Source organism: Saccopteryx bilineata, chromosome 1, assembly GCF_036850765.1.
Source record: "Saccopteryx bilineata isolate mSacBil1 chromosome 1, mSacBil1_pri_phased_curated, whole genome shotgun sequence".
NCBI lineage: Eukaryota > Metazoa > Chordata > Mammalia > Chiroptera > Emballonuridae > Saccopteryx > Saccopteryx bilineata.
In genome coordinates, this window is record NC_089490.1 from 335998121 (window position 1) to 336014287 (window position 16167).

The 16167-nt window shown below is 37.0% G+C and overlaps 1 protein-coding gene and 1 non-coding gene across 8 annotated transcripts in view; both read left to right on the forward strand.

Moving 5' to 3' along the window:
• Window positions 1-16167, forward strand: part of DLG2 (discs large MAGUK scaffold protein 2) — a 2196962-nt gene that overhangs the window by 1275985 nt on the left and 904810 nt on the right. The gene's annotated exons all lie outside the window — the stretch shown is intronic.
• TRNAP-GGG (transfer RNA proline (anticodon GGG)) lies at window positions 13999-14074 on the forward strand. The gene has a single exon. It is a non-coding gene; the product is annotated as a tRNA-Pro (tRNA).

The window sequence follows — 16167 nt, forward strand, 5'->3', positions numbered from 1 at the left end:
TTGTCTAGCCTGGCATTCAAGCTGGCCCACATTAGCAGGTTGAGGGGGTCGCCCTGCACCGTGTCTGGCATAGAGGAGGTACTCAATAAATGGTGGTAGCTATTATATATATTATAGTTTTAAACTAAAATGTAAAATTTCCATGGCTGAAATACTTTTCGTAAGTCAGGTTCTTTTGAGCCTAAAAATGCTAGCTGAAAGATCAGTCTTGGGTTATGGGGTCTAAACCATTAGCAGCATGGTTATGTAGAAAAGACAGCCAGCTAGATTTTTACAAAAATGTTTTATACATAAGTGAGGGAGAAGGGGTGGGAGGGAAAAGGGGTCGTTGGAATGAATTTACATGAACTATAGGAAAAGAGGTGGTGGAAGAGGAAGGGGACAGCTCTGAGATAGCAGAATCCTAATAAAGAAACATGGGTCCTGTGGATCAGCTGGCGCAGGGGTCTGGAAACCCCCAGTGCAAGCAACGGCATGGGGAAGGGCTTATGGAGTCCAACAGGCAAAACAGAGATGTGAGAAATATTTAGTTAGCTGGGCAGCAGCCATTAACAGACTAACAATTCTGTCTCTTTCTCTCAGGCTCCAGCCCTATAATTAATTTAGAACGTCTCAGATTTTTTTTCTCATCAATAGTGTACACCAAAGCAGTACCTTATGTGTAGCTGATGTTCAATAAATAATAGCTGGCTGGTGGCCTCTATTAGGGAGAATTCATGATTCAATAAGTTACAGTACCATAGGATTCCTTGATATTTTTCTCTAACAGCTTGGTTTTAAGGTTAATCTTTCTTAGAGTGTTGATTTATTTAGAGATTTGGGTGGCAAGACTAGAGAAAAGAAACTCATAATTCTCAGTTAAACATCTAGGGAGACATTCCTTTGTAACTGGGATGGATTATGCAATAGCACATATGGCATCCAGGAATGATTGTACCACTTAAGCAATATTAAAAACAATGTATCACACTGAATATTCATATTGAGCATCTATACCTAAATGATGCTGCTAACTCCTAATCAAATTGAAAGAGCTGTTTTTAGCATTTTTGAACCATAACGTTCTAAGACATAATTATTCGCATGTTGCTATCTCATGCATTTGAAGTGAGCCTATGCATAATCCTAAGTGCTTAAAATGTTCATGGGTTGAATATGATGTTGCTTCAATAGCTAGATGCATTCCTCTAACATAGAAATCTGAAATCAAATTTTATTTCTGTTGACGAGATATTTATCGATTCAAGAAAGAGCCAAGTGTTTTAAAATGTTGGTTATTTTTCTCATTAATTTAACTGATTTAACTGAAGAAAATGTGTGAAATTATTCTGGGGGATAAATCCAGTTGTCTTGGAAACTTTGAAGAGATAAGAGATGAAAATAAGGTGTCATGCATGCTTAAACTGTAAGGGCTACGAATATAAATCAACTCTAAATTTCTTTACATTTTGTTCCAGTGTGAACAAAACTCATTATTAAAGATTAAAGAAATAATAAGGACTTGATGGATATAAAACAATATGTATCATGCATGCAATATATTTTCATTTAAATTACATGTACAAAAATTGAAATTCAGTGTTTTCTCATTGATTTGGAACAGTCTTTTGTGGAAGGTCAATTTGCAGAACAGGAATTAAAAAAAAGACTGTCTCGCTCTTGCTCTCTTTCCCTCGCTTACTGGTGATTTCACATTTGTCTATGCTTTAGAAAGCTGTGCAAAGTACCCAAGTCCTGAAACCTCATGTAACATTTAAACAGGTTGCAAACTTTCAGTGACACAAGGAAATAATGCACAACTGTTGGTGTTGTGCTTTGCTGAGGAACCCTCAAAACATATTAGCAGGTTCTTATCAAATTAACCCTCCAAGAAACTTTAGCTATAGAGATGCCCATAATGGTCTCAAAAACCCTGCAGAGAATAAAATGCAAGTAGGGAGGTAATATATTCTTTCTCGAAGGCTTTTAGAAGCAACAACATAGTCTATGTGAAAGCCCTAGAAATTAAAGCACATCCTTTAGATGTAGACAAACTCTAAACTAAGTATTAAATGGAGAAAAATGGACTCCCTGACATTCTAAAAGTGACACCCAGGAATTTCGATCTAGTTAGCATGGGGGGGGATGCAAGATGACTTTTATTATGATTATTAATAATGAATGACGTCTTTAACAGAAAGTTTCTTCATATTTCTATTCCTAATTCCTGATATCCACTTTTATTTTTTTTTTTACTACTCTTCTTTCTTCCTTTTCTTTATTTCACATCTGTTGTGAGACTTTCTTTCCATGTCTGCTTTTCCTTGTAGCCAGGGACTGGTTGTTCTAAACCATAACATTTCTGGATACTAAAAGAATTACATTGTATACATTTTAAATTTAAATAAATTAGAAAGCTCCAAATGAAAAGGAAATAGCTACTTTCCTTCCCATTACAGACCTTCTAGGAAAATAGCCCTCCCACTCAGGCTCCCTAGGCCATGGAGGCACACACACACACACACACACACACACACCAAAACCCAAGAAGAGAGAAATAGAGATGTTCCTCGTTTGGGTGGGTCCCTTAGTATTGACAGTTTGTGTTTGTTTGTTTATTTTTCTGAAGTGAGAGGTAGGGGAGGCAAACAGACAGACTCCTGCACGTGCTCCATGGGGATCCACCTGGCATGCCCACTAGGGGGCGATGCTCTGCCCACCTGGGGCATTGCTCTGCTGCAATCGGAGCCATTCTGGCACCTGAGGCAGAGGCTATGGAGCCATCCTCAGTGCCCGGACAAACTTTGCTCCAATGGAGCCTTGGCTGTAGGAGGGGAAGAGAGAGACAGAGAGGAAGGAGAGGGGAGGGGTGGAGAAGCAGATGAGCGCTTTTCCTGTGTGCCCTGGCTGATAATGGAGCCCGGGACATTCACACATGGGGCCGGCGCTCTACAGCTGAGCCAACTGGCCAGGGCTAGTATTGACAATTTTTAAAGATTTAGTTTAGTTTACAAGATAGGGTCTGTAGCCTCTTAGTAATGAATGGCGTGTGCATCTCAGCTATATTTATGGTAGCTCTCTCCCAGGTCCTGTAACTACTGGGACTCTATCCCTGCTGGATAAATTGAGGATATGTTTGTCAGCCAGGCTGTTTTTTATTACATGGCTCCCGTGCATGGCTGCACTCATGACACGGTGCTTGATCACTGCAGGAGAGGAAAGTGTAACGTGAGTAGACCAATAGGCAAAACGTAAGGTGTGAAAGTCAACTTTTTCTGGTCCATGGTTGTTTCTGGTTGAGAGTTGGGAGTTAGGACTATCTGGGTTCTAAATCTCTAAAGTGGGATTAAATGTAGACATCTAAACTATAAGAGGTGTGCAAATCACAGATCTGTGTTTCATTCTTTCTTACCTGAAAGGGCTGAATGGTAAAGGAATATAACACAAAGTTCCAAAATATGTCAGGTACATTTGGTAAATTGAGAATTAAAAGAGTTTTGTAATAATAGCAGCAAGGGATTGCTGAAGGGGGTGGCAACTCCCCCTTGAGTTCTCAGCAACTCAAGAAACAAATGAGACATTTTTGCTGGAAGAAGAGATCACTTCAGCACTCAAGGTGATTACCCTGGAATTGGCTTCAGAGAGCACACATGGGTGTGTGGCTATAACCTAGTACTAGTAAAGCATTTGACTGCAGAAAGCATGCATGTTGACCTTGTAATGAGGACAGTGGCAAGGCTCCAGTCACACTATCAGCCAGCCTTTCTTACTGTATTGAGCCTTCATCAAATTGTAGAAGAGCAGAACCTGACAAAGTCAGACTGTAACTTGATTTGCTTTTAGGTAATAGAGATTCTTGGTGTTAAAGAGTAAAGTTAAAATGAACAATAGAAAGATGCTTGAAGTATAATCAAGGGAAAGGGATATTGTAGATATAAAATAATCTGGCATACAAATGTAATTCTGACATTTGATCTTCATGGCATTTGTGGACTTCTTGGGAGAGAAACAGGATCTTTTATTGATATTCTGAATGTCCCACCACACCTAGTAGAGGGCCTGCCATGTCTCAGACATGGTTCTCTGTCCAAGCAGCCAGTTAATAAAACAAAACATTGATCCATTTCTGGCTATTTCTTTTCTTATTGGGGTGCTGTGTATGGGAGGGTGGGAGTTGGAGTAATTTCTTTATAACCAAATTATTTGTTTATTTTTTAAAATTGAGGTAACATTGTTAATAACATCATATGTGTTTCAAGTATACAATGTTATAATTTGTTATCTGTATACCCTGTAGTGTGCTCACAACCAAAAGTCTAGTTTCTTTTCATCACCACACATTTGACCCCCTTTTTCCTGTTTACCCTTCCCCCACTCCCTTCCCCACACCCTTTCCCTCTGGTAACCACCAAAGTTGGTTTGTTGTCTGTAGCTATGAGTGCATTTTTGTTTTGTTTGTTCATTCTTTTTCTCTGTTTTATATTTTATATGTGAGTAAAATCACATGGTTTTGTCTTTTTCTGTCTGACTTGTTTCACTTAGCATGTTACCTTCAAGGTGCATCCATATTGCTGCAAATGGCAATGTTAATTTTTTTTTTTATGGCTGAGTATTATTCAGTGTGTGTGTGTGTGTGTGTGTGTGTGTGTACCACATTGTTTTACATGTTTTCTGTTGGTGGACACTTAGGCTGTCTCTGTATCCTGGCTATTGTAAATAATGTTGCAGTGAACATAGGGATGAATACATCTTTTCATATTAGTGTTATGTTCTTTAGATAAATACCCAGAAGAGGACTTGCTGGATCATGTGATGGTGCTATTTTTATTTTTTTGAAGAAACCCTATGCTATTTTCCATAGCGACTGTACCATTTACAAACTCACCAGCAGAGTATGAGGGTGACCCTGTCTCCACATCTTCACCAACACTTGTTATTTATTGTCTTTCTGATAATTGCCGTTCTACCAGGTATGAGGTAATATCTCATTGTGGTTTTGATTTGCATTTCACTGATAATTAATGATGTTGAACACTTTTTTATATGCCTGTTGGACACCGTTATATTTTCCTTGGAAAAATGTCTATTCAGAGCCACTGTTCATTGGTTAATCAAATTGTGTTTTTGATACTGGCTTATATCAATTCTTTATATATTTTAGATATGAACCTATTATTGTAAATAGAGTTTGCAAATTTCTTTTCCCATTTGGTCATTTGCCTTTTGGTTTGTTGATGGTTTGTTATGCTCTGCAGAAGCATGTTAGTAATGTACTCCTGTGTGTTTACTTTTGTATAAATATATATTTGTTTCCCTTGCTATTTGAATCAAATCAGCAAAAACATCATTAAGATAGAAACTTAGCCTCTGTGTCTTCTTTTTTTTAATAATTTTATTTTTAATGGGGCAACATCAATAAATCAGGATACATATATTCAAAGATAACAACTCCAGGTTATCTTGTCGTTCACTTATGTTGCATACCCATCACCCAAAGTCAGATTGTCCTCTGTCACCTTCTATCTAGTTTTCTTTGTGCTCCTCCCCCTTCCCCCTTCCCTCTCCCTCTCCCCCCTCCCCCCGTAACCACCACACTCTTGTCAATGTCTCTTAGTTTCACTTTTATGTCCCACCTATGTATGGAATAATGCAGTTCCTGGTTTTTTCTGATTTACTTATTTCACTTCGTATAATGTTATCAAGATCCCACCATTTTGCTGTAAATGATCCAATGTCATCATTTCTTATGGCTGAGTAGTATTCTATAGTGTATATGTGCCACATCTTCTTTATCCAGTCATCTATTGATGGGCTTTTTGGTTGTTTCCATGTCCTGGCCACTGTGAACAATGCTGCAATGAACATGGGGCTGCATGTGTCTTTACGTATCAATGTTTCCTATATATATTTTGGTTACATTCAAGTATTTAATCTAATTTAGTAAATTTTTGTGTATGTTGTAAGACAGTGACCTAATTTTATTCTCTCGTATGTGGCTGTCCACTTCCTTTGTTAATTTTTTTATAATTTTGGTGTAAAATAGAACTACATCAAGAAATGGGATTTTATGCACTGCTTGAAATATTTAAATAACCTAAAGATAACTACAAGGTCATAGCATCATATCTGGTTAGAATCTGTTAGAGTCAATACTTATAATACAGAGAAATGTGCAAATAATGCCTTTCAATGTTTATATTATGCATACTTGTCAGTATTTTTGTGTTTTCCATATTGAATGGATACAGAAAATGCTCTCTTCTAAGATTACCCTTGATTTTATGTTGACAATAAATTTTAGACTAAGAAAGAAACTCCTCAATTTTTGGATGGATTTAAAGTTACCATGGAAGTATTGTCAGGATTAAGATGCTTCTAATGAAATTTTAATTATGACTCTGTAATTTTTCTTTTGATACACATACTCGTGATGCTTATTCAAAAACATAATTTCTGTCTTTGGAAACTTTCCAATGTTATTCTTATGCTAAATGCTTTGCAAGTTAATGGAGGTTTGTGAGCAAAGATGTTCCTTAGATTCAGAGTTAACAGTGAAATGATTCATTAAAAAATACCTAGCAAAATTTTGTGCTTTAGAAAATATGCACTACACTCTCAAAAAGTTCACTTACTGATAGTCATATTTTACCTTCCTTATATGAAGAAATTAATTATCCTAAATGCCAGCAGTATTTAAACATCTATAGAAAGTGAAGTGTCTAAGTCAAATGGAAAAAATGACCTTGTATTAATTTGGTTGAATTCTTAAGTTAAAAAGAGAAGGCAGAAAACATTCCAGATTCACATGGTATGTGTGCATGTGTGTGTTACACAAAATAAGTGAAAATAGAAAATGTAAATGAAAAAAATAGTCAAGAGAGTAATAATCCAGAATGAGGAAAGAAATGATTACAATAGCTTTCAACAGTGAAGGAAATTCCAGAAAAGTATTAATGATGTGATCATTGATAACATGGTTGTTTTATTTTTCTTTTATGCTTTTTATCCCCTAGACTTTTAATATTGTTTATATTATTTAAGTAATTAACATTTTAAACTCTATACTAAAATTGGCATTTATAATATTAAATTGATACTATATTAGAGCTGTTAGATTTATTCATTACATTTACTAAATAATATTCAGTGCAAAACTTCAATGCAAAACTTCAACAATAATAGACATAATATTATCTTAAAGAGAACACACTAGAGGCCCTGGCCAGTTGGCTCAGTGGTAGAGCATTGGCCTGGCTTGTGGAAGTCCCAGGTTCGATTCCCAGCCAGGGCACACAGGAGAAGCACCCATCTGCTTCTCCACCCTTCCCCCTATCCTTTCCGTCTCTCTCTTTCTTCCCCTCCCACAGCCAAAGCTCCATTGGAGCAAAGTTGGCCCTGGCACTGAAGATGGCTCCATGGTCTCTGCCTCAGGTGCCAGAATGGCTCCGAATGCAGTGAAGCAATGCCCCAGAGGGGCTGAGCATCGCTACCTGGTGAGCATGCCTGGTGGATCCCAGTGGGGGCACATGCAGGAGTCTATCTGCCTGCCTCTCCCACCCCGCCCCCTGCTTCTCACTTGGTGTGGGGAGTACTCTACAGAAAAAGAAAGAGAACAAACTCAAACTATATATTTGCTGCTATACCTGTACTACTTTCTTACCTGACTAATGATTGCTTACATTATATTGCTTAAGGCCATCTAAATTCTCTATATGTCAGGTGACTTGAATGGTTGGTGGCTGGTTTGATAATTCTCAGTCTTAGAAATTCATTGTTGCTTGGTCAACTTTGTTCCACTTAATCATGATAAATGAAATTATTATCTGGATATATTTGTTCCATTTAATCATGTACCTATGAGATTAGTTTTCTGAATAACAAAATTTATGAACTGTGCAATGTAATCACCTTTGTATAAGAAATTCAAAGAAATTAAAGTTGTAAGAGTTACATCAATAACACCTGCTTTGTAAGACAGGAAGATTAAATGAGTCAGGACATGTATGTGATTAGAGCTGTAGATGTCATAGTAAACATTCAATACATGTTGTTTTTTCTTAAATTACTGACTTTATTATTATTGCTGTCCTATTTATTTAGCAAGGCCACCTGTTCTTAAGTTGGATTAGAAATTATAATGTTCAAAGTGATAAAGATGTTATGAGGATAATTTTAATCATATATTCATAGTGATTTGGCTTTCTTATGAAGAACTAGAACTATGAGGTTTCACTATAAAAATGTATTCTAGCAAGCTTGTGAGTGTGGTAAGTGCAGAAAGCATAAAACTACAAGATGCTTTGGGGTCCCAACTCTTATTTACTACGTGTGTGACTATAAGCACATTTCTTAGAGTTTCTGAGCCAACCCTTAGTTAATATAGTTGTAAAAATAAAAGATCATTTTGCAGTCTACGAAGTTTTATGAGTCTCTGTTAAAGACAGTCTGTGAACATGTCAAGTACACTGTCTGGTGCACAACAGGGCTCACACAAAAACTCATAATTTGTTTTTGTTAAATTAAACTTGTAATAACTAGTATTTACTCTAATTAAAAGGGAATGTAGTGCTAAGTTTTAGAAAATAAATTAGATATACTGGTAATGGCCCTACATACAATCATTTCCTAGTAATTATATTTTTCTCTATTGGATTAAATTTAATATCTGATATTTTAGAAAAATTTCAGTTTTAATTATAGATGATGTGGTTGTTTCATATTCTATTTAGTGTATTTTCCTTCAAAGTGATTCCAGTTTAAGAAGCGTGTGTTTCTGGTCCTTTATCCATCTTCCATTTCCTCTCAAATAAGAGCTCTATCTGGACCTTGTCTATACTTATATTAGAGAACATCTTGTTTTAAGGAATTTATTAATTCATGAATGCTAATCAATTTGGTCAAAGTGATTGGCTTTCTTGGTGTCAATATCAATTTAAATAAACTTGTGAAAGTTCCATTCATGATTTTTCAATTCCCTGCTTATCACAAATGGGAAGTAGTAACAAGACAAATCTATCCTCGTGGTCTAAAGGGTCAGTGGAGCCTAACCATAATTATGTCACCCTCCTCCATGCCCTGTACCACTCACATTGATAATGCCAATGTTCAATTTTAATGTCTAGATTTTTGGAGACATGTAGCCACCATAGGTCAATCAAATGTTAGAAATAAAAGTTATCTCTAAAAGAGCAAGGACATTTTTGAGCTGTTGTTAATTCTCCTTATATTGAATGAGTTTCACTCGGTAGGAGATGATAGAACAATGTTTTCACAATTCTGAGGGAGACTTTTCTGAACCTAGAATTCTATACCTAGCTATGAGCACTTGGAAAGTTTGCATCATGTTTACTCATGCATTTGAAGTTGCATTGGAATACTGTACTCACTGAGGGAGTAAACCCAGAAAGAAAAAATCACAGATGTAGGAAACAGGGGAGTCAACTCTGAAGAACAAAGAAAAGTGGGAGATCCCCAAATGACACAGAGAGCAGTTTAAGTTTAAAAAAAAATTAGGTGCTTTTGGAAGTAACTTAAAGAAACATGACTTGGTAGAATAAATTATATAATCCAAAGTTTATAAATAACTGAAAATATGATGATAAAAGTAAATAGTTTAAGAAAAAGACAAAAGCAGTTAGAAAATCTGGGGTGGGGGCCCAGGAAGAACTAAATTTTACAGGCAAACTGTAAGGTAAACTGAACAAGCCAGTAGAGATAGAAAACACATTCTGGTGCATTTTTAAATGCTTGGTTTATGAGGGGAAAAAATTGATCTAAAGTGAGGAACATTCTTTCTGGAGTGATTCAAGACTTGTGACATGGGATCTATAGAGAAACATTGCATGTTACCAAGCCAGTATTAGTATATTAGCATTTATCAATTTTCAACTTTTAGAGATAACAACATATAGAAGGCATTGTTATGCTTGCATGACAAAATATAAATAGCAGCAATCTTGAAAATATATAAATAAAAATTTATCTGACAGAAGAGAGGATGCTGAAGGAAGAATAGTGGCTAATATTGACATCTTACAAAGCATGGAATTTAGAGAGCTTAATGAAAAGTGATGAAATAATAGATTTGTAAGAATTTCTTTTCATTTACAGAGATAACTGATAAAAGGATGAAAATAATATTACAAGTATTAAACATCTAAAGGGGAAATAAGAGTAGAAGATTAATGTAAGTGGCTTAAATCCTCATTTTTCTTTTTTTTTTTTTCTTTTCCTTTTTTTCCACAGAGACAGAGAGTCAGATAGAGGGATAGATAGGGACAGACAGGAACAGAAAGAGATGAGAAGCATCAATCATCAGTTTTTTGTTGAGACACCTTAGTTGTTCATTGATTGCTTTCTCATATGTGCCTTGACCGTGGGCCTTCAGCAGACCGAGTAACCCCTTGCTCAAGCCAGCGACCTTGGGTCAAAGCTGGCTTTGCTCAAACCAGATGAGCCCTCACTCAAGCTGGCGACCTCGGGGTCTTAAACCTGGGTCCTCCGCATCCCAGTCTGATGCTCTATCCACTGCACCACCGCCTGGTCAAGCAAAAAAAAAAATCCCCATTTTTCATATAAGGAAGTCATTACAAATTAAAATTGACAATTCAAAAATTAGAAGTATATTTATATTCTACAGTAGTTCAGAACTAACTTAGAAAAAATTTGAAAGTGAAAATAGTTTAAATTCCTAGAAGAGTGTCAGGAATTAAAAGGAATGGATTAGGATGGGAGATTTTCAGTGTTCTAGACAGTTTGTTTGGAAATATAAATACTTGCATTTGCATGCATTATTTAAAAAAATAAAAACAAATGTAAAATAACCTCTAAATGAGTTAAAGCAACATGCTGCTCTGATGTGATTGCTTATTATGGCCTCTGTTCGATTTCTGCCACAGTTAACTCTTTGTGGGTAGGCACTGAACTTCTTAGGAGTTATTCATAGACTCAAACATACAGTTTGCTCAATAAGGATAAATAAATGCACTCTGGCCAGATCGCCTGATCAGTTAGAGCATTGTCCCAAAGCACAGAGGTTGCTGGTTTGATCCCCATTCAGGGCACAGACAGAAACAGATGTTCCTGTCTCTCTCCTGCTCTCTCACTTCCTCTCTCTAAGATCATTAAAACAAACATTTAAAATTAAATAAATAAAAAGAATAAATAAATGCATCACAATAATAAAAAAAAGTTTATGAGGGTATATATAGGTCTGTTCATTGTTAATTCAACCATGTTTACTGAGCAACTGCTATTTGCAGGTCATGGTCATGTGCTCTCCATGAACTCAAGGCAAAAAAATCTTTCAGTTTGATAAGTTAAATACAAAGTTTATTACTTAATCAACATTTTTTTGAGTTTCTGTTATATGCCAGGTACTGTCAAGGCCTTGGAGATACAACGGTTACTCCAACAGGGGCTTCATTCACTTAGTCTACCGGTGCCCTCCCCTAGGGTGCCACACAACTTCTATGTACTATCTGGTTGACTGAAGTGACACAACTCTAAATATTGTATAATGAAGGAACTTGTAGAATGTTCCCATTCAGATACTATCAATGAGTTCATTAACCCTGGGGAAAACTCAATTTTTCAGAAGAATAGAAACAAGTTTAATAGAAATACATCATATCATAGAGATTTCTAAGGCCTGAGCTTGAAGAATAAGAAAAAGGTTCCCACCCTTGTTTGTAGCATTGGAATAATGTTTATCTGTGGCTGTGACCTGTGACAAGGGAGGGGAATAGGCACAAGTGTATGCATCACTGACTTTTAAAACCCAATTAAGAGGTCATATAATTGTTTTTTAGATGACTTAGGGATGTAAGTGTTCTGTATTTGTGTATTGGCACCAGTTTATGTGTGTGGGGGAGGTGAATGTTACAGAAATGATCAGGATAGGTTATCGTAATTTTGGGGTCACATGCAAATTGGGAGTTGTACCATGAATAGTTTTTCTTTAAATATACATGATTTTATATCCTGTCGTTTCCCTTTCCAAGAACCTCCAAATATACACTTCAGTTCCTCCATCCAATCCGTGCACCTGGCACAATGGAAACAGATGGAAGAAACCGAAGTCTTAATTAAAGCTGCCTTTGAATGTATAACGAATTCCTGTTTTCAAGTCTTAAGAGTCAGAAACACCATGCCAGCATTCTGCCACCTTGTGGTTTCTAGAGTCATTACAGGCCATACAGAACTCAAAATTGGTTCCCAGTTTCTTAAAACTTCACTAGGACTATGTGTATCAGGTTTTATGGACACTTTATTTAAAAGGATGTAGTTATCCAGAGTTCATGAATAAGTATTTAGGACTTAGTTGCCAATAATTTTAAATAATATAGATATACCATTTTATTGGATGTAATTATTTAACCTTCCACAAAATAATGATTTTCAAGCTGCAATTTTAAATATCATGGAATCTTAGGACGGGAAGGGATCACAGAGATCATGCAGTCCAGAATCAGAATCCCTTTTATCATCTTTCTCACAGGAAGGCCTGCAGTCTCAGCTTAGTTATCTCTAGAGCAGCTTTTTTAACTTTGTAAAGCTGACGGTCCTAACTACCGTTGACAGTATTTCTCCAAAGAGGTACAAATTCATCTAATGCTGCTTGCATGCAGCTCATATTTTTCCATATAAACTATACACAAACTTATAAAGGATCTTCCTTCAACTGCATTTTCCAAATCTACTAGTTCAGCACTAAGTACATAATACCACTCAATAAATAACAGCCCTGTTTAGTTTTCCTGTATTCAATTTTTTGAAAGATACAGAATTATAGATGATTAGACTGTAAGGAAACGGTATGCCTGATGATAATAGCTTATCTAATATTCTTCCAGTTTTTCACATTTACTTTTGTCCTTTCGTTTATTTGTTGCAACTAAAACTCGAGTACATCCTATGCTACATGCTAGAGATACAAAATTAAAAAGACATAGTAACTGCTCTTAATTTTTAAAAATCTACTGGAAAACAATTTATTTGTGTATAAAAATTTAAGTTGCCTGATGGAGGTATGTGAAAGCTACAGTAGGACCCTTATAAAAAGTATCTTGGCTTGCTAATCTGTTCATTACCTATGCTGTGTAATCAATTACCAGTAATTTAGTAGCTTAAAATAATACATTTTTTATTACCTCATAGTTGCCATCGGTGAAAAGCCCAAGCACAGCTTAGCAGGATTCTCTGTTTTAGGGTCTTGTTGGCCATAACACAGGTGTCCGTGAGGGCTAGTCTCATCAAAGGTTCAACTGGGAAAATACTACAGTACTTCCAAAGTTCCTTAGGTTGTAGACAGAATTTGTTTCCTTGTGGTTATATGTTTGAGTGCCCCAATTCCTTATTGGCTGTTGCTTGAAGACCACCTCAGACATTACAGCCACCCATAGCTTCCTACCATGTAGTCTCCATAGGCAGTTCAAAACATGGCTGTTTGCTTCTCTGGCCAGCATGAGAATCAACGTTCTCTCTCTCTCTCTCTCTTTCTCTCTTTTTCTCTTTTCCTCTTTTTTTCTTTCTCTCTCTCCCTCTTTCTCTTCCTCTTCAGTCTTCTAAGAGTTTTATATTATATAAGGCAATCATACACATAATATCTCTTCATCTTGCCATTTAATGTAGCCTAATAGCGACATCCAGCACCTTCACCATAGTCTATTGATTAGATTCCAGTCACTGCTGGATCTGCCTGAACTCAAGGGGAGAGCATTACAGAAAGGCATGGACAGCAGATGTCAGAAATTATTAGGAGTCATCTTAGCTTAAGTCTGTAAAAGCTAAAGAAACTCTATCTGAAGAGTAGGGAAGGCTTCTCATAGGAATTGGACATTGTGATGAGATGTATCTATCATGTTTTCCCCTGTAGTTAAGAAATGGGAAACAAACCAGGATGAGAGAATAGCTTTGCTGAAGTTGAGGAGAGTGAAGGAAGATTGAACAGGGTGATCATGGTCAGATCACAAAAGGCCTTGTTTTTTTTAAATTAAAGAGTACATTAAAAGTAAAGGGGCCCTGGCCGGTTGGCTCAGTGGTAGAGCATTGGCCTGGGGTGCAGGAGTCCCAGGTTCGATTCCTGGCCAGGGCACACAGGAGAAGCGCCCATCTGCTTCTCCACCCCTCCCCATCTCCTTCCTCTCTGTCTCTCTCTTCCCCTCCTGCAGCCAAGGCTCCATTGGAGCAAAGTTGACCCAGGCGCTGAGGATGGCTCCATGCCCTCTGCCTCAGGTGCTAGAATGGCTCTCGTTGCCACAGAGCATCGCCCCAGATGGGCAGAGCATCGCCCCCTGGTGGGCATGATGGGTGGATCCCGGCTGGGCGCATGCGGGAGTCCGTCTGACTGCCTCCCCGTTTCCAACTTCAGAAAAATACATACACACACACAAAAAAAAAAGTAAAGGGGAAAATAGGTAAGTACCAGGCAAGAAGTACCATGTCAGAGGCCCATTTTCTGAATGTTATTCTGGCAGCAATATATGAGACAGATGGGAGAAGATAAGGTCAGAGGCAGGGAAACAACTAAGATGCTGTAGTCCTAGTGTCATATGGATACAACAGAGGCAGTAGAGTAGCATCTGGATACAGAAAAAACTTAGGAGGCGCAGTCACGGGATATGGTATCAGTCATATTGAGTTAATGGTAAGAAAGACATTATGGATACTTTGTGTGTATGTTTGTATTTAAAGCCATTAGACTTCTTTCAGGTGATATGTGACTTTTAATATGTAAAAATGTCATAACCTAAGGGCAGTGATGTTTCTGTAAATGTGTTAAATCTCTCATAGAAAGCCAGATTGGTCTTTAAAACAAGTGGCAATGATAAAATTTATAGGATGAATTCTCACCTATAGCCAGATGCAGGGTCTGAAGTAGGTGACCCACCCCTGCCTCGAGTGAGCAGGGGAAGCCTGGAAGGCTTCCTAACACTTTATCACTTAATGTGTTATTTGAAAGGAACTTCTTGATTGCTTTTGCTGCTGTCCAATTTTAAAATGAGTACATAATCTTGGGTCATTTTATTATCAGCAATAAGTAAAGATTATATTCTGGCACAGAAGGAATTAGGGAGGCAGCTGTGAAAATATTTCAGATACTGGCCTGATACCTATTGGATCATGGCTAAGGGAGCTCGCTGAGAGCTGTCTGGTGGTTTTACCAGGACTGAGAAAGGACAATCAGCAGTGTCTTTATAAACATCTATATAGTGAGGAAGAGCCTGATTAGCAAGGGTTAGTCATTGCAAGCAGAAAAGCCGATGTATGGGAGCCTGTTTGTTTGCTCCATATCAGGACTGCTTCTAGCTAATATGTCTTTTTGTCTGCCTGTCTTTCATTTTTTTTCTTCCTATTGCTCTCCATTTGCTTCTGAGGAATCACCTCTCTCCCAGTGAAGGTGATTTTGATGTGAGAAGTTAATCAAGAGCTAGAACCCCACACTCCAGGAGCTGAAGGGACTGCTGAGGACATAACCTGCCCGTTTTCCACTGCTTCTCTTTCATAGGAGGCAGAGACAATCTAAATTCTGCAGGAGTTTAATCGTTCTGGCAGCATCTGCCTTTTCCATGTCAGGTTCTTTTATCCTATAAGTTTTCCCATATCTTTCTAATAAATGTTCTTCCTTAATAAGTTTGTCAGAACTGTTTTATTTTTTGTAACCAAAGAAAATGATGCACTGGTTCATTAGCATTTTAGAAATGAGGAGGAAAAGAGTGTTTATTGAGTTTATCAGCTGTGAGACACTCTGTTAGATGTTTTACATAATAACATCACTAAAATGTCATGAAGTATAAATTTATCTCAATATTAATGGGATGAATCACATTGATACATTTTCTAATATTAAACCTAATTTCCATTTCTGAAATAAAGTCAACTTGGTCATCACGAGTTGATATAATAAAATACAGATATATGTATAGCTAGATTGGTCAGATTTTGATAAGGGTTTTCATATCTATGATTACTGTAAGATTGCATAATTTTAGGATCTATTAGTCTCAGAATTGAGTGCTGAGTGCACCTCTTTTCCTTATTCAATAAAAGTTTGATTTTTTTTTAGCTCTTGATTGATAGAACTTACCTGCAAAACTACCTGAGTCTAGTGTTTTCCTCATAGTCATATTTAACATTTTCATTCCCTATCTTCACAGTTATAAGATTACTCACACTTTCTATTTCTTT